The sequence below is a fragment of the Thunnus albacares genome, chromosome 16 (assembly GCF_914725855.1).
Source record: "Thunnus albacares chromosome 16, fThuAlb1.1, whole genome shotgun sequence".
Classification (NCBI taxonomy): Eukaryota; Metazoa; Chordata; class Actinopteri; order Scombriformes; family Scombridae; genus Thunnus; species Thunnus albacares.
In genome coordinates, this window is record NC_058121.1 from 1,612,802 (window position 1) to 1,638,801 (window position 26,000).

Sequence of the window (26,000 nt, forward strand, 5' to 3'; positions counted from 1 at the left end):
TTACAGTGATAGTCAGTGGTAGTGTCTATAATGTGAACACCTGGATATTAAATGTTCATCTGATTTTTTCTGTATTGGTCCCAGTGATATTTGTTGTTAAAGTGTACTAAAGTAGCATATCACATGACATGGTTAAGCTACGTTTGAGCACCTTTGAGTCACACAAAGGTTATAAATGTTAATTTCCACTCATATCTTGGGATGTTTGATTTAAAAGAGAACTTATTTTAACTGTAATTATAACTATTCTAATTATCTGTTAACTCCCCCTGCTCTTTCATCTGTTTCATCACACTGCAGATGTCTCTTGTTTTTTACTCTGCACTCTGAGTGTTTTGTTAAAGTGATTGTTATTTGAGGTGCTTTAACTGTGCATGCAGTGGAAATTGTAAACGAAAGTTTTGACATCATCATCAAGTTTTGACAGCATTTTTGCTGCAAATTTAGGAGGCTTATCTCTACCCAGGTACCGCAGTTACAATCAAATCAAGCGCACCTGCAGAGCAGCCGTCCCACACTAAACTGAACAGCCTACATGAGTCACATGTTTTACCTGCAAGACTCGTGTTAAATGCTTTTGTTCATCATTGTGAAAACATCAGAGAAATAAATAGTATTAGTTCAGTTATAAAATCCAAACGCACTGTGGAGCATCTCTCCTGATTGGCTGCTGACAGCACTGTCAGCTTGAGAGTTGATCACACTGGACGGTAGAGAAAGAGATGCAGAGACACTGGTACATGTCTGTTTAATGAGGACTTTAGCTGACTTTGCTGTATTTAACACCGGAGCTGAGAGCGCCAGGGCTCAGAGAAGGAAACACTCTGCATCATGCTGCTGTCCTCGGTTGCAATGATTTATTTTGAAAGCGCAACGGCCAATGGGGAAACTCCAACACTTGGCCAGCTGATCAGTGGTGTAACTTCCCCACTCACTTACGGACACCCGCGGTCACAGGGCTTGTCCGTGGCTGGTCCAGCTAAAATACACTGAGCAGAGGACACATTTTAAAATACACTTAAGTAAAAGTCATCTTATTAATTTTTCTTTTCTCTGTCTTTATTTGCATATTTAGTATCGAGGTAATCCAAAAGTAATGGAAAGTAATCAAGTTATGTTACTTTAATATTGTGATACTTGGATTAGGTTACTGACTACATTTTTTAACAGGTAATTAGTAATTGTATCGGAATACATTTTTAAAGTAACCCTCCCACCCCTGTATGGAAGATTGTTTTTACAACCATGCTCACCATTTTTACATGTTCTCAAATCTTAGATGGGAATCTTACATAGGCAGAGATACTTATCCTCTGAAAGCTGGTCAATACTGTGTCCTTTTGGTTGTAATGTATTCACTTCTGACAAGGGCCAATCACTGGAATAAAATATTAGTTTTCAATCCATACTGCCATATTGTAACATATTGTAAATAAGTCCTGCTACAGCTGGGTGGAAATTAAGAACATAGTTCTATAAGATATAACAGTATCATCTGCATACATGTGTTGCACATTCTCCGTGGCATAATCCTTCCAAATCATTTAAATATAAACTGAATAAAGTGGCTCAAGGACAGAACCCTGTGGAACTCCTGTTTACTCTTTAATAATTATGATTTCTGGAGGACAACACACTTTTCACAGTTACAATGAAAATATTTGAACCATTGTAGAGTTTTGTCTGAGAAGTTAAAGCTTCAAGAGTTTATCAAAGAGACTATTATGGTAAAACCACCATACTCCATTTTAAGATCCAACTGCACCCATCACATCACAGCTCAGTACAAAATGTGCTGGCACAGGTTTTCACTTCAAAATCTGGCTTAATGGTCCAATGAATGAAACAAGCAGATGGCAATTGTACTTTGCTACATTATTAGGGGAAAAAGTAAGCTCAGTATAAAAGCAGACTGGTGGAAGGCATTGCCAATGACTTTGCAAGATCATCATCAACTCTCACTTTCAAATGTCACACTATTTGTCACACTGTCACAGTATTTTCCATTCATCATTTTTCAACCTGGAGTGTTTTTTTACTGTCACTGTCCCCAAACTGTGTGGCACTGAACCATGGTCAGGAGACCTCTGGTTGCAAACTAATTTAGCTTAGCTTGAAGCTAGTAACGTGCTTGAAAACAGTTTGGACTAGTGCTGGGAATTCCAAGGAGCCTGTATGCCGATTAAAAAAATGACAGGTTCAGTCATGAATGCAATTGCCCCAAAACAATGTATATGAACCCAAATCACTATCTTTCCCTAAACCTAGCCAACTGTTTGTAGTGGCTAACCCTAATCAGACCTTAACCATAGCATTGTCACATCATAAAACATATTTATCTTTCAACGGTGATTTGTTTTTGAGGGCATAGATTGATGTCATCCTGCTGATTACTGCTGATAGGGACGTCACATCAGAAAACACCTCTGTGACATCCTGGAGTGCATGGACCAACAGTGTATTTTATTGTTTAATGTGGAGGACTTGTTGATTTCGAGCATTATGTTTCCTGGGAGTATACTGAGTCCAGACCTCATATTTCAGATGTTTTGAGTATTCTGAGTTGAGTTCTTTAGGCCACAAGAGAACAGGGCATTCTAACATGTAGTATAAGTAGTTCAACCATCACCAAACTGCAGCAGCGAGTCTGGCCAAACTCCTCAACAAGCAGGAATAGTATTTACAGGCTAACAGGCACTTAGTCTACTGTCTGATGCTGATGTACAGAAGTGTGGAGGGCAGTTAGTCTGTACGAGAGCTGGTAACAGCAGCAGTCAAGGCGAGTCAGGTCAAGTCCAGTGTGCGGGTTTGTAGTACTGAGTGATCTCTGCAGAGAGTGTGTACAGCTATGGTAAGCCCCAAGAGACAAACATGTATCAACATATCTTGTTTAAAGCAAGATAGCAGTAAAGTAGTAAACACAGCAACGCTTTAATGCCTGGGAATATAAAATCCGAATGATAATCAATAAACCAAGGTATCTTTTACAAAACCCAAAGTATTTTTCTGTGAAAATCAGTAAAAAAAAAAAAAACATCAGCCTTAATTGAAAAAGAGATGCACATCTCTCTCTCCCTTTGTACTGGGAGCTGAGCCCTTTGAAACTGTGTTTCCCTATTCAATAAGACATATAACAGAAAACCTATTAGACCTTTCCATCAAACTCATTATCTTTCATCTCTTTTAATTGACTTATAAAAAGCCTTTGAATCTTTCATCTTGATAACCTAAAGCTAATGAGCTTTGCAGGTGTACCATGGTGTAATCATGGAAAGTAGGTTATTAAACATTTTGGTGCAGCAGTGATTTTCTGTCGGGGTGGATTAGCTTTTCTGGGAGAAACTCTCTCACACAAAAGCCTCCCACAGAGCCGCATGTATTAACACACGTACATACATACATACAGCGCTGCCTGCTCCTGTGTCTGATCACACATTTCATTACTGCAGGATATGAAACGCTGTCCCTGCACTGTGACTCTGCACAGTGATTTGTGGGATTATAGGACTTTTACACTCTGAAACGGACTCTCTGAACTTTTAATACCAAAGGCATCAGCTAAACACCAGTTTAATGTGGTTTGACAATGCAAAGGTGTGTGAATGGTGGATTTTCTTTATCTGAAAACTATGACAAAGCAGACCTGTTTTTAGGTGTAATAGGTAATTAAGTTGTACACGTATACAGTGCAAGTCTTGTTTTCTGTGGATGCTCTGATGAAGCTTTACAGAGTTGATCACCAATTTTAATGGCATTAGATTTGGTCAGTCCAATACTTTCATCTAATTTCTAAAGCAGAGAGAATTGATAGGCGATTCAGTTGAATTTACAACATTTCTTTGTGATTATTTGACATTCATCTACAGTATTAGGCCGGTAGTGGACTGTCACACTACCGTCTACTACTGACTACAGCCACGCTAGCAGTGCTTTGAGCTAAATGCTAACACCAGCATGAAAACATGCTCACAATCCCAATCTAATATACTGATTGTTTAGCAGGAAAAATGTTTAACATGTTCAGCATCTTATCTTAGTGTGTTAGCATACTAACATTTGCTAATCAGTAATAAACACACAGTACAGCTGAAGCTGATTGAATGTCATTAGTTTTGGAAGTATGTGGTCATATTTGTACAATTAAAATGTATTACAGTTAACCCTGAGGGGAACATTAATGTGTGAAACAGTCCATCCGATAGTTGGGGAGACATTTGACTCAAAACCACAAATGTCAAACTCATGGATGTGCTAGAGGAAAAGTCTTTTGTATGTGCAAAATGTAATGGCTATCCATCCAATAGCTGTTCAGTTATTTCAGTCTGGACCAAAGTGCTGGACCAACAGACTGGCATTTTACACACAATGTAAACTGAAACTGATGCAAATTAAAATGTAGCAAAATACAAAACTTGAAATAAAAGATACAAGTACCATTGCCATGTTGAAAAAGAAAAGTGCCTTCTTCAAACTGCCATAAAGTTGCACACATTGTTGTCTGCAACAGACATACTCAAATGTTTAGTCCGAGAAATGTCTACAGTGCAAAGAGGGTGGATTAAAAGAGTGTTGTTAATTTCTAATAAACTCCAGAGCCATGTAAGACAAAGATATTTCTGTATCAAGGGGTTGTTTAAACAAGTGCTTAAACTTGGGCACAACATGGCCAGTTGGAGTATGAGTAAGTATTCATTAATGAGTTTGTCTTGGAGTTTTTTCATTGCATTGTATTTACTGTATATGTGTATATTCTGCTGGTGGCTGGGAATGATGATTTCATCTGTGTTTTGGGGATATTGTTAATGTGGTAGTGGGTTTTATGTTACTATTCTTCACAATAGCCACTGTTTTTATGGCGAATTAAGTACACTAGCACTCCTTTGGGAAGAATGAGCACACATTTCTCAGTCCAAACACATGGTTCTCACCATCAGCCTCTATTCTCTTTGAATCAGCTAGTTTGAAGGCATTTTACTTTACTCAAGCTGATTCTCTACCTCAAACAAAGAACTCAGAAACTGTAACTACCAGTGGCTGAAAGATAACAGATGACATTGAAATTTTGTCTCGAAGTCTCGATTACATTGTATTTCCACATTCTAGATGGACCAGAGTCCATCTAGAATGTGTCATCTAAAATATCTGTGATGATACAGCATTAAGATTTCCCTTCAGAGGAACTAAGAGGCCCAAACCAGTGCTATTATGTGCACAGGGGTGACCCCAGACTTTTGGCCATAGAGAGAATCGCTATGCATGGAGCTGTAGCATATAGCTTTAAGTGTGTGATTTCACGCATCAGTGTAGACAACACTGGGTTTAGATAATATCCAACATAGAAACTGATCTCACTGTGTGCTTAGTTGCTGTAATGAATAATATTATTTACTTATTGTGGACTGCTCTTGTTCTTTACTCAGAACCTTTTTTAAAGAATCACTGTTACAAAACTATAAAATTACTCACATTTCTCCTGGAAGCTGTGTCCCAGACTTTTCGATTATAAGCTGGACCTCGCATGAGATAGCTGATCTTGATCTTTCTATTTTGGAACTGACAGAAACTAATACTACACAGAAAAAAGAAGGTTGTGATCACTCATCTGTAACAAGTCGGATGAATATGCAAATGCACATGTCATGACATGAGGCTGGTCGCTGACAGGTTGACTATCTGCTTGCATCCTATTTACATTCTGTAAATGATTGTGGGATCAGGCGGCCGTGTCAGTGCATCTCATCGGCTTATTCTCCCAGACAGGATTTGCAGATATTGACACGAGGTCTGCCTGTGGTACTGTTCTGTTCTGCTCTGTGTGAATTCACCAAAGACAGAAAGCTGTTAAAAGGAAAAAAAAAATACCTCCTCGAAACAACACAACACTCTCTTCCGTTTCCCAAGCCAGAGCACTGCCAGAGGAAAAATGATGAGTCACAAATCCCTTCCGAGTGCATCCATCGGTCAAATTCACATTCTGTGAACCCAGATGGTACAAGGGGTTGTGTAGCTGGAAACGGATCAGACATCACAACAGAGAAGGAAATACAGTACACTCCTTACAGTATATTGTAACTGAATTCAATTCTAGCATCAATTCACTCTGAATAGGAGTGTGCCATATAGCTAAAATGTAAAATGTGTAAATTAGCTGCAAATGTCAGTGCAGTAAGAACCAAAGGTCATCAACATTCATCTCAGTCCCAGTAGAGCTTCCATGGAGACTAGTTACAGTGGCGTTAGTGTTACAGGATCTCATCTCTGGAGGGTTTTCCTGCACTAGAGCATGTTGTTATACTATTAATCATGGCTGGACAGGAGGCAGTTTGAGCCCTACATCTGTTTCCAGTTTCACTTTATTTCTTGAAGTGTACAGAGTGTGTGGTGGAAGCAGAATGATGTCTGCCTAACTTTCGTGTGAGGGGTGTGGGGGGTGGTGGGAGCTGATCTTTGGGTTAGTGGTCAAGGTTAGGGTTAGGGTTAGGCAAGTAGTAGTTATGGTTAGGGTTAGGGTAAGTCTCAGGAAATGAATGTAAGTCCCCAAAAGTGACATAAGTAAAAGTGTGTGTGTGTGTGTCTCTGCATGTATGTTAATGGGTGCTTGCGTACATGATGTATATGCTGAGGAAAGAATAGTTAAAGGAGCACTTCTGCAATGTAGTATTGCAAGATGGGGGACAGAATGGTCAAAATCAAAGCAGCACAGGCTGATATCCTGACTTTTAGTCTCTAGTATGGGTCAAGAACATTAGATACTACACTTCCCACAATGCAACTTGATAGCATCTTTCATTGGACCTTCTCTGACTGGTAAACACCCACTTAAATTCCATGCCCCCCTGTTTGTAATACAGGTTGTCTGTTCTAAATTGTATTCTCTAAACATGGAATTATGGTTCTCCTGTCCGTGTTATATTGCTACTTTCAAGTGAAGGTTCTGAGTAACTCAGGTATTGTATTGGCACCAATATTGAAAAAATTCAAACGATGCCCAGCGCTAGAAGTAATGTAGTGGGTGCACCCCATTAGCCATATAACTGCAACGTCTGCGGTTCAAATCCAGCTGTGGAATTATCTAATTTAAAATAGATAATCTAGCCAGATAAAACACATTAAAATCACTATAGCACTTTTGAAAATGGTCAGTAGAAGTGTAAAGTGGTATGAAACAAATGAACATATGAAAACACCAGTGCGGTCCTTTAAGTATGAGTTTCTGCAGGGTGCTTGTTAGAGCCTGCATGCCTGACTGTGTGACTTTTGTTTTTGTGTGACAGAGCATGTTTGAGCTGAATGTGTGCTGTCATCCTGTGTTCTCCAGGTCGTCTCTTTCTGTTGGTGTGGGAGTAAAGACGTGGAGACTGTGATTAGCGGGCTGAGCCCGTGAGTGAACCTATGGCAGAGAGACAGCACAGTGCAGGTAAGAAGTGCAAGAAACACAGAGAAATAAACACACTATCTGTGCCCATACAACATAATAGGACATACTGTATAAGTACGTACCTGGGGAGGGAGCCTTCTGTTGTGGACTGTAGTATAACATGACTAACCATCTGAAGCCTGCCTAGCATCTCCTGCAGGCTGTAAACTATTACATCCACCAATACAAGAGTGGTTCATAGAGCGAACAACAGATTGCTAATATACCGATCCTGGATTTTTGAGGATAATACTGATATTGTTATATGAGAGTTTAGACGTGACTTATCTTTTTTGGTGATTACACTAGCAGCTCTCTAAGGCTGTACTTAGGTACAGCAGTGCTTTGAGCTAAATGCTAACATCTATTGGCATACTAAAGTCTTCATGATGACATTGCACATTTGTTGTTAGGCAGGTATAAGCTATACTACGATCACCATCTTTGTTTAGCACTTTAGCATGCTAACATTTACTAATTAATACTAAACACAAAGTAGAGCTGAGGCTGATGGGAATGTCATGGCAATCCATACAGTAGACGCTGAGATATTGCATTGGCTAAGTGAAAATTTTGTCCTCCTGGTGGCAGTAGAGCAAAAGACATGGGATAACTAAAGCCATTAGGATTCATCCCATGGGGACCATGAATGTTTTTACAAAGTTTTAAGGCAGGTCAATCAATAGTATTTCAGTCTGGACAAAAGTGGTTGGTTGACATTGCCATTACGAAAACCACACTACTAGTGTGGCTAAAAATCTGAAAACAATATTTTGGCTTCTATTTCTTTTTTACATAAACACATAGTGTAAATAAACAGTGTTGATAAGGAAATTTATTTGTGACCAAGATGTATTTTATTGAAAAATTAACTTAGCTAAAGCTAAAGAGAAACTAAAATTGGCAAACAGTATGCTTGTCTGGTTGTCTAATAGCTTGTGAACCACCTCGCCTACACTTTTCTGACATCTGAATAGGTGGGAGTTGTGGCTGACAATTTTTGGAACTTGTCAAAACAGTCAACATACTGCGGGGACCACAAATGTCTTTACAAAACTAGGTTGAACTATGTGGATGACATTTTGTACAATCCAATTTGTTTCAGTCATACTGAACCCTTTACCAGTCCTGATACAAACCTGATAGATTTGTCCTGATGGTGACTCTAGAGGAAAGGTCACAGAGAGCCCAAAATGGAAAGGGACTGAGTACGCACTAATCCAAATCTAACACAGTAAATGCTAAAATTATTGAGGGAATTTCTTAAATTTGCCTGAACTATATGGATCTGATCCTATTCTGGCTTCAGTGTTTTATTGTCTCATTTATATAATCTAATGTTTGCAAATCAGACACCATAATTTTCTGTTTTATCTGGCACACCACCATCTTGGACCCCACTGAGCTGGGATTGACCCTCAGTGCACTCCTTTGGTAGAGCTGACCACAGGATAGATGATTGCGGGGGCCAACCACAGCCTCTGTGGGATTCACATACCCAAAAAGCTGCATTAAAAAAGAGGAAACAGTAACTAAAACCATCTTCAGGCTTAGCTGGAGCCCTAGGAAGGGCCAGAGTCTGCAGCTTTTGTACTTTTTATAAATCAATGTTTGCAACGGGCTTCTTGCCCAAATCAGAAGCTGGAAAATGTCCTCAGTATTTTAGACTACATTTCCCCTGAGATATTGAGCTGTTTGGATGTGTCCTAATTTCCAGTCAAACAGACCTCATGTGAATTCTTGCCAACTTCTCTACCAACTAAATTTACTTCTCCTAATTTTTTTAAAATGTAGTTACTGCTGCTGCATTTAAATAAAGCTGAAATAACTAAGAGAGGAAAAATAGAATTGAAGAGGCCCCAGAACAACAGTATCAAAATCATTTCAAGCAGTGAAGCAGGAATATGTGTAGAAGAACAGCTGATGAGGAGCCATGATGTATCAGTGCTGTGGGAGCTCTATGGGGTTCATCATTCTTCAAGCTAATCCAAAGATGTCCTTAGGAATGACAGATGCTCAACTTTAAAGGCATTGACAGCAGAAGCCTGTTTTATCCACAGAGGGCAGCCATGCATCACCTTCCAGCTCTCAAACAGCAAATCAATCTAGACAGGAGGCCACGAAGAGCAACACAGTCAAATAAAAGAGCTCATAGAAAGATGTGGAATGCACCGCACATTCACTGGAAGTGTCTTTTCAGAAGAGAAGTTAGAGTTGTAGTCACAGTCCACACTGAATAACTTGAGGAAAATATCCACTTGAGATTTTTATGACCAATTTTGTGATTGCAACTTAAAGTAAACGGTTAAACAGTTCAACTTTGTGCCTGCACTGGGTGTCTGCAAAGTGTTAAAGGAGACTTCTTTATACATGAAATGAACATGGCGGGTACGATCATCTAATCATTCCAGTTTTCCATCGTCATCATTCTTCTCTTCAAAACATATGCTGCTTGTTGATGAAATGTGAACCAGGTGTGGAGCTAATTTGTAGTAAATTTGTAGTAGTAGTAGTGAATTTGGAGTAAGCGACAGGTACATCACACTCACATGCACCATAGTACAACCAATGAGACTCTTGGATGGCAACCCACATTAAGGAACCTATTCTTTTGAAAGTCAATCCTCACCAGACAACTTCGGTTGAGAGAAGGGTCATGAAGGATGCACACAAGTCATAGGAAGGTGGTCGAGGTACAGAGTGCAGGACTGGAAACCAGGTGATCTATGTCCCACATATAGTCAGGGTTAGGCTACTACAACGCTTTAAGGTTAGGGAATGACAGTGGTCATGGTTAAAGGAATATGTTCACTGCTGGTCCTGTGTATTTGTTGACTGATCCATGCAACCTGACCTGCCCCAACAAGGTGTTGTAGCTCCATAACAACATCACACTACTATTGCATTTGCTGCTGAGAGACAAGAATGATAATTCGAAGAGCTGCTAGAGGTTCATTAAATGTACAAATAGCTCATATATTTAGGTTTTGACGCTGTCTTACAGTATCTGTTGGACAGTCTCTATAAATCAAATTTCAGAATTTTTTGAAAGACTGTCCTGGATGTTTTGGATTTTATATTATAATATTATATTTATTTAACAGAATTTCATTGAAAAGCACTTAATCAGTCTTTGCCTGAATTATAAACAATGATCTTTCATAATGTTGGCGTTTGTTTGAAGTTTCAGATTTCTTTAAAAGCCAGAGGGGAGGGTTCAGAATGAAACTGCATTTTCTCTTTCAGGGCAATGAAATTTCCCACAGACAGGATTTTATGTATTTTTTCAGTCATGTTCTTTCAGTTAGGTCCTCTTATCCCTAAAGAGCCTGAGCAGCAATTGCAGCAGAGTGGATCAATCTGAGAATTGCCCGTGAAATTCAGAGCGTTCCCAGGCTGAACTCCTTCTGATTACGTTTCACGGATAATATGAGGATTTCACACACCACGCCAAGAGTACACAGTCTCATGCACACCTTCCAAGTATTGAGTTGCATCCCCAAATGTACAACTTTCCTGGCTAAAGGCTTTAAAAGTCTTTTCAAATCACCTTTCAGTTCATCTGCATCTCCCAGTCAGGACTGATGCAAATGAGTTGTTGAAATCAATGAAGGATCAGAGGTTTCTCTTCCACTCACCCACACATCTCATTTCATATACAGTCCAACTTTTCTTGACGGTGTGCTGCTCTCTTTTTTCAAATGTTACACCAATCAGTTTGCCGGTGTATAAGGTCCACTGAATATAATGCTTCTTACATGACAGAACTGTTAAAATAATGAAGCTACTCATGAATGTATTTTTGTCTGATTCAAATCTTCATTTAAAAAAGATACAAATCTGCACCTGACTGTGCCTACTGACAGGCAGAGTATGTCTCCAAGTACTGTAACTGTAAGAGCTATAATATCAGAATTTGATGCTAAAAAGACCAAAGTGAAGCTCTCACTGTTGCCTGTGCTCCTCTGCCTCCTTTTACACTCATGACTCAAGGTTTAATAACTAGATTTAAGCTTTTCCTACATGACATGATGGGACATTTGAAAGGGAAATTCAACACATTCAGTCAACAGTTTTAAGGGAGCTTGAGTTTAAACTCAGGGGTGTGTGTGTGCAGTTTGATATTATAATGCATGACTTAATTTTTTCCAGCAATAATTCTGCTTTTATCATTTTGATTGAATCTCAGCAGCTATGCCTGCTCAATAGATTCAACAGTTCCAGATATTTTTCTGTCAGTTAATAATTAAAATATATCTAAAAGTATCAAAGTACAACTCTTAGAGTTGATTTAGTGCACTGGCCCTTTTTGCCCTCATGTGAAGACACTTTCTGCAGGGAACACTAAATACATGACAGCTTCCATGGAATAATATTGACTTTGCTATCAGCCCTCAAAAGCCCATGTACTCTTGAGCACTACTGCTTTCTATGACCTGCTTTATATTAAGCTGGCTTGTCACCCTTCATACCTGTTCAAGAGCAAGACGAGTGACAAGCAAATCTCAGCAACATGGACTCCTACTGCTTAGTTTGATGCAGTGTTTGCTTCGCTGATAAACTGATTCAGTTTGTCAGGTGGTATTACGGCTGTCGGCCTTCATGCTGCAGACTATCATCTCTCTGAATTACTGCGGCTGTAGCAGTCTCAGCTCCTGCAGATCAAAGTCACCCTTCCCAACTCCACAGGGTGGAGCAAACCTTGCTCAGGCCCCAAAAGGCAGAGGTCCACAGGAGGCGCAGGGGTCAAAGGTCAGGGAGATAGCTCTTTTACTCATCAGACAACTCGAGTAGCGCTCAGCCAATAGAGTGACAGAAGAGCTATGTGGACAACCCCTGTTATTCTATGAAAGAAATGTCAGAAATGCCTTACTGAAATCAAATACAATACAGTTTAGTTCCATTCTTCTGTCAGGTGTTCCTGTTAGTTTGTCCAACCCCATATAATAAAGGAAAGACAGCAGAGGTATATGAAGAGTTCCCTAACAAATAAATAAGTTAAATAGACCGAACACCTTCCTGCAAACACCTTACTGAATTAAAATACAATACAATGCCCCTCATGCATTTTCTACATGTTCATATTCTTCTCCGAAATCTCTCATATGGGTGTTCCAAGTCAGATTCAACAAACTGTCTTTACTGCACTGATGAATGTCACCTGTTCCTAAGTAGGAAACTGTTATCATATGAATAATCAACACCTCCAAAATTGTCATGTAAGGCTTCCTGCTCTAAATGTTGCCAAAGAGTAAAAAGAAGAATCTGATGTTGAAGGTTTCAAGTCCTGCTGTCAGAAATCAGCAGACACATTTATCAGTGTCAGTAGTTGTAATAATGGAGCTGAAACAATTAGAAAATATGAATCCAGTCTGGATCATTTGTGAATTTTGGTTGTGCTAAAGAGAGATTCTAAGTACGAGAAAACTGGTGAATGCCACATGTTCTATGAAGTCTATGTGCCACTTAGGAACAAATCTCTTCTTGCATGAAGCACATTCATTGATTTTTGTTTGATTCTTCTGTCAGGGGTTCCTGTCTATTTTGTTAACCCCTGTATACTGTAAAGGAAGGACCAACAATTATTATATTTTTAAAATAGAGTTTAATAGACAGGAATGCCTTACTGCAATCAAATAAAATATGGTATTAACGTTTTGTTCAATTCTATTGTCAGACCCCCCATATACTGTATAGAAACCACAATAGAGATATATGAAGACTCTTCCCATGAAATCTGATTGAATAATTGACATGAACGCCTTGCTGCAATCAATACAATGTTGTTGTTTTTTTAATATCCTGTTAATTTGCCTTGCACCTCTAATTTTAAGCAGATATAAGTTGTTAAAACTTTAATTAAATTAATAAATTGGTGAAAATTGTGCAGTGTGAGTTAATTAAAAGAAGTTAATGTCCCTCTAATGGGCTGATAGCAGGCTTTCTCACCTCCCCTCCAAAAATATCAGCTCAACATCCTACGATAAGACTGTGAACCATGTCTAATAGCCTCAGCTCCTACTCTCCCCACTGAATCATCCCATGCTCTCCCACATCCTCATCCTCTACTCACTCTAATTTGCTCACATCAGAAGAATTCCAGTCCACCTCAATCCTCAGTCTGTATTTTAACCTTGTTTCTCACATGTTTTTTTTTGGGATGCAGAAATAGCTTTGTTGCATCTATTCTCAGGCTTGTACTACTTATTAGTTACCTTTTTTGTGTTTAATATTGCTGATGTGGGCACTGACACATGTTCATCCTTTGCATAAGCAGCTCTAGAAACAGACAAATGCTTTACATGTGAATGTCTAATGAAAGCTAGGTTGTGGATTCAAAAGATGATTTACCCATAGCTCTCTGACATCAACTCACTTACAGGTATCAGTGCTCTGAATTACCAAGATTTTTACCAAGACAATTGCAATGACTATTTTTTTTTCAGCTAAAATAGTAAGTGAGTAAGCATCATGGTAAACAATAAAACTGGATGCAAACAGCATACAGGGTGCATACGCAAACACACATTTTAAAGCCCAGTCTGCTGAAAATTTTCCAGTCTGTTCCTTTCAGAGCTTTCAGTTAGTCTGCTGTGTGGAGGAGGAAGAGAAGAGGATGTTAATATCAGTGTTACCATCAGGCTAAGGTACTCTGTCAAGGTTAATTGGCACCACTTCTGAGGCTAGAAATACAAATGACTCTCTTCTTCACACGCCAACATCATCTATTGCAAACACTTACATTAGCAGGGAGAAGAGAGGGTGTGTACACCATTACCTCAAATGCCTCTTCACCAACAGCCTGTTACGAGACCATCATCTGTCAGCTTGTTGACTGTTTTTATTGGATTGCTCTTTTTATTCCATTTGTTTGAATGCAGGATACCCACTTGTACCCTGTTAACAATCAATTCTGCTAACAAGTTAATGGCAATGTGAAGACATTCCACTAAGTCCATTTGAGAAACAAACTTCCAATCCCTGTTTATGCTCTTAACCCTGTCCAGGTTTAAGCTCACATTCAATACACTTCATTTGGACACTTATGCCTGCGTGTCTGCACCACATTTTTTATGTTTAGGCACAAAAACCACTTGGCTAAGGGTAGGGAAAGATCATGGTTTGGGTTAAAATGATCATTTTAAGTGTGGGGGTGGTAAAAGTTACTACCTTCATTGTCATGGCAACAGTAAACACCACGACAATCATAGTTACGGTTTTTAAAAAACTGTCCTGATTCATTGTTGGAAACATGACAGTGGTCTCCTGCAGCAAAGTCCACTAAGTCCATTTTTTGCAAGTTAGAATCTATCCATTCACACAACCCGCCACTGCTGAATATGGAAATTTGTCACCTTACAGATGCAGCTGCTTAGAATAGCCGGCTGATCTGTGACAGGTCCATGACAGGGCCCATCCAGTTCCTTGGCAGATCCCCGTTGTAGCTGGGTTCTTGGCTGTAATCAGACCCCCCCCCCGATGACAAAGTGAATGCCGCCCTGACTTATAACGCCCATAAGCACCATGTGTGAAAACCAGTTGCAATGCTTTATTTATCCACAAGGAGGAGCAGTGATTATGCCCAGTGCCGCTGGACATTTTTATTAACTTGATCAGATTGACCATTGATTGATCAGCTGTTCTTATCATATTTGATGTATATGATGGAGGATGCTTCCCATACAAAGCAGCCTTCTAGTGAAGCACTTGTTATTATCATAAGATCCTGAAAATATTCTGCGGAACCTTTTTGTAAAATACTGATACAGGTATCTGAGCAAGCAAGAGAAGGCTGAAAGAGACACGCCTCTAATTACTGATCATATGTCTATTCTGTGCCATGAAAGCACCAAAAGATGCATTATTCAATAGAACTGCATGAAATGAAAGCAATATATGTGGGAAATGAATGACATACACAAACAAATAACTGTGTGTATGATGGTGTGCATTGCACTCAGATCTGTGCAGCTGATCTGCTGTTAACAAGGCATATAATTTATAGTCACAGAGTCGCCTACAGTCTGGTACTGCAACACACAGGGACAAACTGACACAATGAAAGTGTATTCTTTCATAAATGTAGTGTAAATGGTGAAATCAGTTGACATGGAGTGTAAAACATATTTTGTGCTGGCAAAATAAACATTTTGGGTTTGATCATCACTTCTTCCAGGAAAATGATCCAAAGCACACAGTTGCTGCAGCTTGCATAGCATCGAAGGGAATCAACTGGGTGAAAATGCCGCCAGAGTCACCAGATTTGAATCCTATCAACAGGCTCAGTTCCACAACAAAATGACTTAGAGTCTATCTGAAATTACTGGCGCTGCACTAGTAGCTACAGTGCAGGCCGGCAACAGAAATGAAAAATAGTATTACTCCCACTGACATAAAATATCATAACAGAACATAAAATGGACAACCTGAACAATACTGATGTGGTGGTCATAAATTTGTTTTGTATTCATTGTAAGACAAACAGAAAATAACTTATTTGTATGTATATTATTTAAGTCATAGAATCCCTTTGTTTTTGTGGGCATCACATAGACTACTGATAGTTTAATGTATTATATAGTTTAGTTTAGTGTAGTTTATCAGGCACATGTGTTTCAAACTACATACTTGCTGCAGACGTGCTGCATTAATGGATTAATGCTTAAAATATAAATAATTTTTTTCAATTAAATACTCCAACCAAAATCGGCACAGAAAATAATGTTTAATGTGGTTAAAATAGTAAAGTCAGTAAATCAGTTTGCACTGATCTATAAATGAATGTTGGTGATTCTTACAGTATCTGCTGTCACAGCTGTTTATACTATATGAAGAACTTCTCCTTCAGTTCATGAAATCCCTGCAGCATCTGAAGGCAGCAGGACTGATATGTTGATAAATCCGCAGCCATCTCCTGACAACGTCAGCGCAAATTTCCAAATAGGCGTTATTTGGATAAACTGACCACATTTTGGGAATCTAAATGGTTGATTTCTTGCTTGAAAAAGTATTCAAACTTACTGAAGTGACATATTAACAGTCCTACAGTGAAACTTACAACAGCATTCATTCTGCCTCAAAACTAGACGCTACAGTAACTTGCTGTCACCCTTAAGGCACAAAATGGTATTATGAGACAGGACTGGTTAGCTGGTTAGCATGCTGACTTCATTAGATATCTCTGCAACACAATACATAGACGTCTTTGACATAATGACAAAACTGTTATTTCTTCAAATTCTGTTGATAATTTTAGTTGATTTTTTAATGTTTCAAACAAAAATTTTGACCAAATCTCACATAGTGCACCTTTAATAATTGTTAAGTTATATGGTGAAACAGTTTGGTGAAATAATTAAAAACAATAATACAATTAGTGATGGCACATGGTCATCTGCCTCTAGGACTGACATGAAGCAGCTATTTCGGCAGTTTTAGATATTGTTGCTTCTAATTTGCTGTTTTTTTTTCATTCACTGGTTAGCTGTTGTCATTAAAATTAAACAGCACCAAGCCTTCCAGAGGCTCAGAGCATAATCCCTCCCTTAGGCTTTCAGTGTGAAACATCTGTAGGAAGTAACTCTGTTACTGTACTGATGGAATTGGTGCTGTGGAAATGGGCATTATCCCGAATTTCTCAAAACATCAAGTAAATGTGGAAGAAGGTTCAATTTTGCATCAACAGCAAATAATCACATCAGAAAAAAGGAAGTTTCTACTGAAATATGACCAAATATAAGTTTAAAAAATAAGGATCTGTCTTTAATACACGTTTCAAATAAAACCTTGGTTCTTTCTGTTATTGAGGTAGGAAAAGACCAATATTTGCACAATACTGACCACTACAGTAGGCCATTTTTAAGGACCTCACATGAACATGTATGCACAAAATATGCTATGAAGTGCTGATGTGAAATGAACAGTACTGCAGTGAGAGAGCAGCCGTATACAGCAGCAGCCTCAGTACTCAGTGGACCAGATCACAGAGGCAGTCTGGCATAGCAGCAGATATGTTCTCCCTCATGGGGGACCACCATATGGAAACACTGAGTGTGTCTGACTGGCATAATACCAGCCTACTTTTTTATACCGCCATGAGTACACACAGGCCATTGTCAGGGTACAGCTAAATTACTAACACTGCTCTCTTCATGGCTGTTAGCTTTGAAAAATTAATAAGTCGGACCATTTTACAGTGTGCTGCTAACTACTGAGGCAGTGAGATGTAAAATATAGCATGGTAAGAACAACATTTATAAGCACACAGACTGGATTTTACATAATACCTTGAGCCAAATTTCATCATTTGCATGAGATTCAGTGGGATGAGATAGTTGCTTACCGACATCTAAGTATGTTTGTGTGTGTGTGCGTTGTATTTTGTTCTTTTCAAGTCCAACCAAAATCACAATCACACAGATCAGTCACAAAACACAGTCACAAATCATTGTTAAAGTGACTTTAAAATGTATGTGTTTTTAGCACAGAAAGGAAGAAAGAAATGATTTCAGGATAAATTTTCCCTTACTCTCCAAGCCTCTGATTTGGTGGGTAGTTTACGTATTTGATTGACAGCTGAGCCAGGAGGATCACATAGACACAGTATAAACACACTTGTACTGGTAAGTGAGGCTTACAGCTGAGGATGGACAGTGTTTTGTTAGGAGTGGTGTTGAAGTGTAAGGACCACACCATTTAGAACTGACTGTGTTTTGTGGCTGTATTTGTGTTGTGTTGTCTAGTTGGAAACATCTAATAGGTTTCACTTTATCATCTTTAATTACATTTAGACATGTATAAATGCATTTTGACCAGTCAGAATTACTATATCATTCAAGTTAACTGCAAGTGCATTCTAGCCAGACAGAACAATAACTCAGTCTCAGTACATATCCTTTTAAGATATCCACAACTGAGCAACTGCATCTTGACTAATAATGGCCTAGTCTGAGATACCCAAAAAGACAATTAAGTGATCTTGAGTAGAATTAGTAGAATCTTTACTGGAATTCACATGTTATGTAGTCAAAATTGAATTGTAGATATTTTTAATTAGAGTCTCCATACAACTTAATTGTCATTTTTACTGGTCAGAATGTAATTAGAGATATCTGTCATATTAAACTGTGAGGGGTACTGTGGTATCTTTATGTGAATCCTGACAATTTTTAAAGTGTCAAATCTTCTTGCCATAATGTTGCCACTTTAGTCTGGCTGGATGCAAGTTTTTTTTTTCTGTCTATGTAGACAGCAACACCAACAGTGTTCCAACGGGTTAATGCTTAGACAAGGGGCACCAAACAAAAATATATACTGCATATCCTCGCCCCAAAGGAGTGAAAAGCCTCAAGGGATTGTGTGTTCTCACTGTGTCATAATGAGCTTACATATTTGTAATTACTGCCCCAGGCAGATGTCTGAGACATTAAAATGTCAACAAAATGTGCTGTGTAAATTTTCTGTGCACTTTGTACAGCCTCACCTTATGAGTCAGATGTTACAGTACAGGAACACTGGTTCAACCCAAGAGAAACATAAATGTAGACTTTTTGCAATGACATGGTGTGTGATCCAGTTATTTTACATAATTTATTGCTATTTGACGGGTTATCGTTAACTATGGCAGTTTTATCAGGTTCGGTGAGAACAAACTTGTAAAACATGTAAATCTGTCAGACTAATTTATAGTAATTAGTGTAAAAGAAAGTATCATACCCTGAGCAATATAATTATTAACATATGTATATAAAAATTAAAATATCTTATCATTTGAGTATTAATTTATTTCTCAGACAGAGCAGGACATCATGTAATTTACAAAACAACAAAAAATAAACCTAAGTTGGACATCTCTTTTGTCTTGCTTTGTACACCACAGTAGAAGATATGTTTGTTTTTGTTTGTTTTTTTTATATTTAGTAACTGACCTATTATTTGTTGTACAACCTCATTAACTTTCAGGAACTAAAAATGACAGTATGACCACCATACCTCTTTGGTTTTATCTGCTTGGTTTCGAAAAGGCTTTATAGAGCTTCCACATACATACACACACATCTCCTCCTCCCTCCTCTAATCATCCAAGTGAATCAGCAAATATTGTGGCTGCATTTGTTTTCACCCTGGGTGATATTCCCATATCACATTTCAGTCTCATTTTCCAATGGGAGCAATACATAAACAGTTGGTTTAATCAGTGTTATCATTACTGTCCAAAACAGATACATCATTACTGCAGGTATCCTTGGGATATTCTCGTGTTCTCCCCAACTGAAACCACAACACAGTCAGTGTTATCAGTATTAACAAACCTCAGTCTCCCTCCTCATTGTCTCTGGGGCCGGCCCAAACTGTTCGTTTAAAACGTTTGTTTATGCGGCAGAGGTTTGAGTTCGGTATTCAAGGCGGCTTTTGTTCTGCAGTAAAATTTAATTAACTACAATGGAATAAGTATGTCCTTGTGTGCATTATTTTGTCAACTGAATTGGTTTTATGAAATAATATTGAGCTCTCTATGTAAAATACAGAAACCTGCAGTTTTCACCATCATTATCTAATACTAACCCTGTCAATAATGCAAAAGTTTGAAAGAGAAGGTGAGCACAGTGTAAACAATGCACAGCTAAAGGTGTACAGCTTTTTTTCATTAACTCAAATGGAGGTCTTGGAAGTGCTTTGTCTAGCTGTGTAAATAGATTTTTTAAAGCATGACACTTTTTCTGTGGTTGTGTCTCTGAAAATAATTGTTTCTACTCCACTGTTTCATCTGTGAGGTGCCACTTCTTTCACACAGGATCAGTTACTTAATGCCAGCAGTGATGTGTTGTAGCTGCAGGACTTTGGCCTCTGCTGCTCATGCAAAAACATCTTTCACTTGATTGTGCTGTTGGCTTAAAGGTAAATTCCAGTTTCATACAACCTTGAGCATGAAAGGTCACTTCTAACCATGGAAACAGTTACTACCTTAAGGTCCACTTCCCAGCTTTTTTCCAGGACACGCAACTGCACCTCTGGTCCTCATGAGTGGAAAGAGTTTGTTCACTTGTCAGGGAGATGGCTCAGTTATTGCAAGCCTTGGTCTTTGGAATTGGATGTGAATATGGTTGAAAGCTCTGGAAAAAGCTAGTGAGTTAACTTTGCATTAAGTTGATTTTAGTCAAACCTGGGTCTTTCATTTTGTGGAACACGATGACATCACTAAAACAGGTCCAAGTAAAACAAGCAGTCAGACAATCAGACAGGTTGTAAACAAACCACCAGGTTACACATACTAATTAAGAAGACAAAACGAAGGAAATTGGTACATTTACTACCCAAACTCTTTTCCAGTGCAATGAGAGACTGAGCACACTTCTAGTTTGACCTCCTAATAAAGTGGTTTAGATAACTGTTGGTTTTCTTCTAACCTGCCATCATCATCATTTCAGTCATTTGACTGCCCGTATTTGATGTGATGTCACTGTTTTTGTAGATCTCAGCAATTAACACGGTAGGAATGATGTTATTCTTAGTGATAAAAATTTTTAAAAATTAAAAAAAAAAAAAAAACTTTGGACAAAACTATGAAAATAGGACTCACTCCCTTTTTTATATGCTTATGGCAGACTCACTACACATCTTAAGTTGGGTTGGGGCATGTTCTGGGAAAGTTAGTATAAGTATGAAACCATTGAGCTTTTTGCCACTATGTCCACAGGTTTTCAACACAGGGAAAATATGTGTACATGAATGGATAGAAGAGAGGCTCAGTATTCCAGGAAGAACCATGATGGGACATCCTGAGCTTTACTATTCAAGAATATATTGATAGTGTTAAACAAAAGAAACATTCATTTTCATGGATTTTGTCAGGCCTATATTTTTTTTCCCACCAGAGTTCCCATTTTGCTTCAGGTAATTTAAACAGGAGAAACTGAATTAGCTGTGAGCCCTATGTTTTTTAGCCTTTATAGCTGCTCCATGATCACATCAATCACTGGATCACTTTGATACTGAAGAAAATATCTAAACTTGACGATGTTGAGGCAAAATCTGTTATATGTTATATGAGTTATATGAAATGTCTCTTTTACAGTATATAATATCTAAGCAGATTTATTGATGTTATTCAACCATCAATGAACATGCAAAATACCGCTATCATTGTAAAGAGTAATTTGTGCTGGTTTCAGGAGTCTGTGTATGACGTCTGTGTTATGGTTTGACTGGATACAATATAATGTACATCAAAAAACACATAGGAAACATACTAAAATAGGTAAAAGAGGACAGACTGAAGGTACAGTCACATGACAGGACTTTGAAACATTGCAGAAAGCTTCAGTTGTTTCCAGACAATTTAACATCAATGAAGTAAATTCCCCAGGTGAGTCAAACTGCACTGAAAACAAGTGAAATGATTACATCTGACTGCTGGTATTTTTCACCAGTTTTACAGCAAACAAGAGCTGAAGCTGTCAGAAAATGAAAACATTGAAATGCTTGTTGAGGTGGAAGTTTGTCAGTCATGTACAGGGAGGCAGAAATGTAATCCCTCCATCTTAATGCAAGCAGCGTGTCCAAGTAGAGACAGAGGACGAGTGGGAGGGCACTAGGATAAACGCTTGCTACGCTGGAAGAGGCATTCAGACAGAACAAAGGAGAGGCCCACCCGCTCTCCCACTCTCTCCTTCTCTATCTCTGACTTTCTTTCTCTGTCTTTCTCATACATGTACACAGACACAGCTCATATATATGTTTCACATTGCTGTCTTTCACCCTCTGCCTCCATGTAGGCACTAAAATAAAATGCAGTTGTGACTGTGTTAAAGGTATGTTCGCACTTATGATGCCCAATGGTAATTCAGTGAAAAATTTGACCTGAATTTGGCACTAGATCTGGTCATTAGAAAGTTGTAGTAAAGTGGAATTTAATTCAAACATTAATATGGACAATACAAGCTTGTTATTTTGGTACAGTTGTTATTTTATGACACAAAATAAGTCCAGAGTCTTAGCATCATTGATGCTCCACTCCCTACCACTGGTTATAATAATGCTCTAGAATTAAGAATTTAAGATATTTCCACGTGTTTGTAAGTCAGAGTCCTGTTGGATAAAAGCAAAAACAGAATGCTTGTGATATAAATTAACGTATAACTAATGAACAGGAATTTGTCTTGTCTGAAACCTCTACAATCATACCAGCACAGGAGATATTATTGCCAGCTGCAGTCTGTCGAGATGAAGCCGCGTCTGCGTCTGCGTCTGCGTCTGCGTCTGCGTCTGCGTCTGCGTCTGCGTCTGCGTCTGCGTCTGCGTCTGCGTCTGTGTCTGCGTCTACATCTGAGGAGCTGATGTTGAGAGAGCTGGGTGTGAATATGTGAGGAAAAATGCAGTAGTAGAGGAGAGGAGAGGGAGAAAAAGAAACAGACACAACACAAATATGTGGACACAGAACGGCAATATGAGCTTAGTTTCAGTTTATTTTAAGTTTAGTTTTTTTATGGTAAAACTGAAATACTGACTGTGATCAGGTAGAGTGGGACTTCATATCATACCGTTATTAAATTTGGACTGGGTGTAAACTTTATACTATGGATTAAATTATTGTGTTCTTCCCCTATGGCACGAGTGCAAATCACCATTACCCAATCTATCGTGGTGCATAGCAGGGCTGGCCCTTGCCCCCCTCCCCACTTCCCTTTGCTGTAGCTATTAAACCCCTTGCAATTAAGCTCTGTCCTGAGGCATATTTTAAGGGAGTGCTGAGAGCTGGAGAAGAGCATAAATTATCCTTATATGCAGACGATCTCCTGCTTTATATTTAAACCATTTTGGAGAATTTTCAAGCTATAAATTAAATCTTTATGAAGGTAAGCTGCTTCCCTTGAATACCATAAAAAACACTCTGTCTTTTCAAACCTTTCATTTGGGACCAGCATCATCATCATTTATTTAAGAGTCAGTGTTTCACAGTCACGCGACAAACTTTTTGACCTAAATTTTACTAATCTGAGAACTTCAGCAGTTTTTCAAATCAAATTCTGAAGCTGTTGGCACACAACAGACAAAACAAAGCTAAGATTAAAATAGTTGATTTAATCCAGAGTCATTCACACACAAAGTCCTAAATCAAGCTCCTCATTAATGTAAATTGTCATCATTGCTGGTCCAAGCTGAGATATCTAGTATCAACTATTGGTTAGAATGTCATGAAATTTTCTGCTAACATTCATGTTCCACTAATTATAATATTTTTAGTGATTCTCTGACTTTCATCTAGCACCATCAGCAGGTCAAAAAAGTAATTGAATAATTTAATACTTTGGCTTACAAATATATGGCTTTCAAATATCTGCAAAACTAATAGAATTCTCATCAGCCTCAGCTGTACTTTGTGTGTACTGCATATTAGCAAATATTAGCTTGTTAGCACACTAAACTTAGACAGTAAACATGGTACACATTATACCTGCTAATCATCACAATGGCAATGCTAAAATTTTTGGGTTTGTTTTTTGTTTGTTTGTTTGTTTTTTGCTGTGAAGTTACCATCAATTAACATCTACCAGAAATGGGACAGACTATGCCCTTGGGGCTGCTGGAAGATTTTTAAAATAACACCTTTGCAGAAAGTGTGTTTAATTGACCTATTTTGTGATGTCAGCTTGGTGACAACTTTATTATTATTACTAATAGAAACCAATGCCCAAACTATGAAAACATTATAATAAACTGCAATTATGCTTGAATACTTCAACCCTGCAATGGTTCCTCAGCAGTGAATGTTCACTTTTAGTATTTTTTGCTTAGTGTGCTGTCCTACATTTCATTTGATCTGCTTCACTGAATGCGTTAGGTCATGTTCTGTTTTGTCCTGCAGCATGTGCTTAGTCCTGCACCATGTAACTGTCTTGTAGTGTATCAGCACCAATTAAACAGGTAACTCCCCTGTGCAGCCTTTGTGCAATGAATTAAAGTCATTCATATTTTGACTTTCCATCCATCTTCGATCCCAAATCTGAACAAGTATCTCAGTGCAGACTGAACAGCAGAGCCCTGACTGATCCCAGTGGCAGCTGTCTCCACCACTACACCGACAAGCTGAAGATAATTGTTGATAATTGCAGAGGGAGTCATTATTTTTCAGCATTTGGCCCTGCAGCAAAGCAGAATGAGTCACTGTGTGCCAGAGAGGTTGGGGGGTGGGGGGGTTTGGTGTCACTGAGACACCTGGAGAAAACAAACAGGGATTTGGGGTTGCCATGGCTTGACGCCACCAGAAATCCATCGCCTCCAGAACTAATGGAAGGATCTACACAAGCGAGACGCAATAAAGCCTAGCAGCCACTGGAAAAACACACATCACCATAATCTGTGCTATCCGTCTGTGCTTCACTGATGCATAAACATTTTTTTTTTTTAAATGTCCTTAACTTAAGTTTAATTTGTCCAACTTTTTAATTTATTCATCTAATTGCACTATAATGTTTTTGTGAGTTTATTATTAATATAAGGACAGTAATAAGAGTAATAAACCAATTCCTTTGCTCCACTGCTGCCCCTGTTAAATAAATGCAAGAGATCAACTTGCCTTAAGCAGCTAGGTCATTAGTGCTCGAAATTTTGAATGAAAGAAATGGTCAGACTTGAAGAGCACATTGCATTATGGCTCCATCACAGCTGCCAGAGATGAGTCGCTGTCTCGCTGTTATTCTAGCCAGTGTGTCAGTGTCCACCAAGGGTCATAAGCAGAACTGCTGTCATTTCTTTAGACTGAAACATGCCTATCATGCAGTAGGATCGTTAGGAGATATTCATGTGTAATTATTATTATTTTTTTTTTTTTAAATAAATTCTCCATTTTGAATGCACCTTCTGACATGAGTTGGGTCAACAAATCAGCTTGCTTGATGTGCAGGGCGGCAAAATGCATTGTTGAGATTTGGGTCTGGCAGTCATTTTTCCCCCTCATTTACCTGAATCCTGATTGACTATGAAACCAAAACAGAAAAGACAACCCAGAGGTCCTCTGAGAGGTGGGTTGAAAGATGGGCCTAATAGGATGGACCACATATTAACAATTGAAACGGACAATGAAGAAAGGATCCTCTGAAAGTGTTCATTTGAGTGTCAGAAAGTCACACCACACAGAATACTGTGCATCCATCAAGAGAGAATGAAATGCAAAGTGAACATTGAACCTGGCACTGCCACGGCAGGTGAAATGAGAGGGACCCCAAGCCAGGTACAAAACCACAGTGTAAGAGGCACCAGCGGTGCTAGCAGAAGTCAAGAAAGCCTAGAGAGCTCTCTCTGTGGTGAGGATCCATCCATCTCTCTTCCAGATACCCATCAGTGCCAGAAAGCTAAAGCGAAGGAACCAGGACGTTACAACCCAATCAGGTGGCTGAAATCAAACGATTGGATAGAGTGGCAAAAGCTGGATACAGATCTGAGCAAGGTGCTAGAGCTGTTTCTCCAAGGGAAAGTGGAGCAAATACTGAAGTTGAGCAGCAACATCATGTATTAGGAGTGCAAAGCAAGATCTGGAGAAAACTGCAAGAAACCCGCGGGCTCTAGAGGGAAAGGCAGGAGGGAA

General features: G+C 38.8%; 1 protein-coding gene across 2 annotated transcripts in view; it reads left to right on the forward strand.

Annotated features, from left to right (window-relative positions):
- Positions 1-26,000, forward strand: part of lrfn2b (leucine rich repeat and fibronectin type III domain containing 2b) — a 171,923-nt gene that overhangs the window by 103,703 nt on the left and 42,220 nt on the right. For both annotated transcript variants that reach the window (XM_044330008.1, XM_044330007.1), the window contains one exon: positions 7,319-7,417. The gene's annotated coding sequence lies outside the window, so the exon portion shown is untranslated. The remainder of the gene's footprint in view (positions 1-7,318; positions 7,418-26,000) is intronic.